The sequence below is a fragment of the Quercus lobata genome, chromosome 2, assembly GCF_001633185.2.
Source record: "Quercus lobata isolate SW786 chromosome 2, ValleyOak3.0 Primary Assembly, whole genome shotgun sequence".
Classification (NCBI taxonomy): Eukaryota; Viridiplantae; Streptophyta; class Magnoliopsida; order Fagales; family Fagaceae; genus Quercus; species Quercus lobata.
In genome coordinates, this window is record NC_044905.1 from 32,596,532 (window position 1) to 32,600,685 (window position 4,154).

Genomic DNA, 4,154 nt, shown 5'->3' on the forward strand with positions numbered 1-4,154 from the left:
GTTCTTGTAATTGCAATTTTAGTGGTTGATTTGGTGTAGAATCCTTCAAATCAAGGGGAAACGGAGTTAAGAGCATTCATATTTGGCTCTTCAAAAGCCATTAAAAGCCGAAATAGAGAGTACTGAGCATAAAATCATTCCTACATATCCGACTCTTTATCATTGTACGATTATTCTATGTTTGGTAAAATGAGGAAAATCGATGTAAACCATTTTTGCATCATAGAAAATAGGGATGGAAGTGAGAAGGTGCAAAAGTGGTAATGGAGTGGGATATTCTATGGCTTGGTAAAGTGGATAAGTCGAAGGAAATGATAGGTATGGAGTTGAGTGTACGTCCTTATTCAGATGGGCCTACTGACCTTCATTGCCCCAAATATGGGTGGAAAAGTGAGATTGCAATATGCACCAAAGGAGGATATTTGTGTTGTTCCCCACATGGTTAATCAAATTTCTTCTGCTTTTTGAACTTAAAAAAAAAAAAAAAAAATTGTTGCACCTTAACAATGAAAAATTTATATAATTTTTTTTTGTTATCAAAATATGGTTAGAAGGTTCTCAATCTACATCTAGTTGAAGGAATGTGAAAATAAATTGAAATTTTAAATTATATAAAAATTTAAACTAGGTGAACTACAAAATTTTTGGCATAACAATATAAAACAAAGAAAAATAACACTCATTTTCTATATTTTTCTTTAATTCTATCTATCTGACCAAACACCTATCATAGAAAATAATAATATTTTTTTTCCTTTATCTTACTTTTTAATAATTTCTATATTTTGTTTCCTCCTACTTTTTATATCATCTTACCATCCTATTTTTATATCATCTTACCAAATAGAGCCTAAAAATTCTTTTATTGGAATCTTTACACCATAAAAATCTCCAAAAGACCAGAAAAATCCTTATAGATAAATACAATTTAGGCGAAAATGCACTTTTGGTCCCTACATTTTGGGCCGATTCTCGATTTGGTCCCTAAATTGATTTCACTCCTAGATCAGTCCCTAATTTCAAAAAATCATTTTTATTTTGGTCCCTAACAGAAAAATCTGAGGTGGCAAACGGAATACACTACGTGCACAATAAATGCTGACGTTGCTAATAAAATAATATTAAAAAAAATTATTTGTCATTTTTAAATGCCACGTCAGCATTTAAATTAATAAAAAATTCAGGTCAGAAAATTAAAATAAATAATTTAATAATATTAAAAAAAAAAAAAAAAACAAACGTTGAAATTTTTTTTTCTTTTCATTATTTTCGGAAGAACAAGGGTAACATGTTCTTCATGTTCTTCGGGTTGCCTAGAAAATTAAAATAATCTAAGATTTTCTTTTCTTTTCTTTTCTTGTATTTTCTTATCAAATAAACATGCAAAAATTCATACAAAAGCTCTATCCTCCACCGAAACCTCCAACATGAAAAAATCATCAAATCCACATTAAAAAACGAACCCAAAAAAATCATCAAACCTCCAATCCAGAAAAATCATCAAACCCACCACAACCAACGAATCCAAACCAATCAACAACAACCACTGCTTGGGGTTCACAACGCCACAGCCACCAATCTTAGAGAAAACCCACTATCATCAACCAAAGCCAAAATCATCAACGGACCCAACTTGATGTGAACCCTGTCAAGAATAACAAGACCCAACCCGTCAAGAATAACGAGACCCAACAACGAAAGGGAACCCAAGATCGTTCTATGGACAGATTCAAATGGGAGACCTCGACCTGTTGTTTATGACAAACAAGAACCTCGGTATAAGGAAGACTCCGCAAACGGTGGTGAAAACTCCATTTGATAAGTCGAGATGAACGCCACGGGAATGCCCGATAAGTTCCAGTAGTTCTTCAAAGAACCAAAGAGAATAAACCTCACAAGTTTTATCAATAATGTCTGAAAAACGTTTACAGACTTAGATGACTATTTAAGGACTCCTTAAAACTTGACAGACAAGAAAATATATTCTAAAATAACTCCTAATTGATACCTAACCATATTAGGAATAAAGTTTGACTTAAAAAGCATTAAATGCACCTAAAAACAAGGAAATAAATCACCTAAACCTAGAATAACGTTTTTTACATAGACCCAAAATATTTCATGCCAATTCTTAGCCTGGATTGAATCCTTCTAGAACTTGAATCAAGGTGACGATTTTTTGTTGCCCACGTGGATCATGCTCAATGGGCCTCCACGAATTTTCTTGAGCCCATAACCCTTGGATGAGTCCGTTAAGCACATCCTTGAACTTCTTTGTTTGTGCTCTCGTAACCGGCCCAATTGGTACTTGAACGAGATCTTTCAAAGCAGTGCCTTGATCTCCATCACAACTGACCAAAGGAAGACCAAAAACAAAAAAACCAGTCGACCCACACCAACAACAAACCCACCACAACCAACTAAACCAAACCAATTCACAACCACCATTGCTTGGAGTTCACAACACCACAGCCATTGACCACCAATCCATTTTTCACAACACCCACCGGCAAGACTCCAAAATTTTCCCATTATTTTCTCCGCATCAAGACCCCATGGTCTCCATAATCAAAACCTCAAAGATCAACCCTTGATTTGCTCACCGATGGTTGAGATCAGGTGTAAGGTTTTGAGCGGAGATGAGATTTTTGGACTAGAGAAAGCTTAGGTTAGATTGGCGGTGCGTGGTGGAGAAGAAGGCCAACCTTGTGAGCTCCGACCATGGAGCTATAGTGGAGAGAATTTTGAGATCAGAGGGAGATTCCGTCCATGGAGGCTAAAGAGAGAAAGGGAAAGGGGGAGAGAGAGAATTAGAGATAGATAAAGTTGGTTAGGGTTTTTTTAAAAATCTGATGACTTACACTTTAAAGAAAAAAAAAAAGAATAAGAATTAAATAGATAATGATTTTTGTTTTTTTAAGAAATAATTTTAATTAAATTAGATTTAAGGTTTTTTTCAAATTTATTTTTTTATTAATTTAAATATTGATGTGGCATTTTAAGTGCTAATATGGCATTTAAAAAATGACAAATAAAATTTTTTAATATTATTTTATTAGCCACGTCAGTATTTACTATGCACACAGTGTATTCCGTTTGCCACCTCAGATTTTTTTGTTACTGGCTTGACAGCAGGGACCAAAATAAAAATGATTTTTTTGAAATTAGGGATTGACCTATGAGCGAAATCAACTTAGGGACCAAATCAAGAATCAACCCAAAATGTAGGGACCAAACCAAAAGTGCATTTTCGCCTACAATTTAATTTAATGAACATATTATTTTTTCATGAATTTTTTTGGTACTGAAATACTCTTAGAACTTAACACAATAATGGGTTTTTTTTTTTTTTTTGGGGGGGGGGGGGGGGTGTGGTTCTCTTAAGTTTATTTTAAAAAAAAAGTTAATTGAGATTTATTGAGGATTTCCACCATAATGGTTTTTAAGCTAAAAGACAAAACTTTGCTTTATGTAGTTAGCTATAGGGTAAAACTATGCTTTATGTAACTCCATATGGTTACATCATGCTTTAAGTAACTTCATATGAGTTCAAACACATCAGACACCATGTTGAAACTCAAAAAATAGAAACGACTTTGCGTTGTGTGTAACTTCATAAAATTTACACCATTTTGACACTGATTCAAAAACTTTGATTTATTTTGAAGTTGGGATCAGATTGGTTAAGATTAGAGTGCCCGTTTGTCGTAACCAGGCTTTGGGGAGGATACCCATCTCGCATTTTTGTATTGCGGGAGCCAACCACTCATCACTTCCCGTTAACTGCCTGAAGGATCATGGTTTGCATATTTGTTCAATTTTCTTTCTTAAAGAAGCGATTTCCACACATTCCAATATTAGCTTTCGATGTGGGATTAGATTACCTTACAAATTCCTCTCTTTTAGTCCCTCTAAAACAGCCCCATCAAATGAATCAATCCATCATCCTCATCCAGATTGTGAGCTCAAGACTAGTTCAACCATCTGTAAATACAACCGTGACTTTCGTGTTCATTGAAGCATCAATGCCACAATCATATATATACTAAATAAAATACTGGGACTCAAGAAAAGGTAGAGGACTAAACTACTGGAAGATTAAGTCCTCTAACCAAGAAATTAACAATATAATTTTAAGGACAATATATGCTTAA

General features: G+C 34.0%; 1 non-coding gene across 1 annotated transcript; it reads right to left on the reverse strand.

The window, feature by feature from the left end:
- Nucleotides 1–3,670: 3,670 nt before the first annotated feature.
- On the reverse strand, nt 3,671–3,778 carry LOC115978443. The gene has a single exon (XR_004088728.1). It is a non-coding gene; the product is annotated as a small nucleolar RNA Z279/snoR105/snoR108 (small nucleolar RNA).
- Between the last annotated feature and the right edge of the window lie 376 nt (nt 3,779–4,154).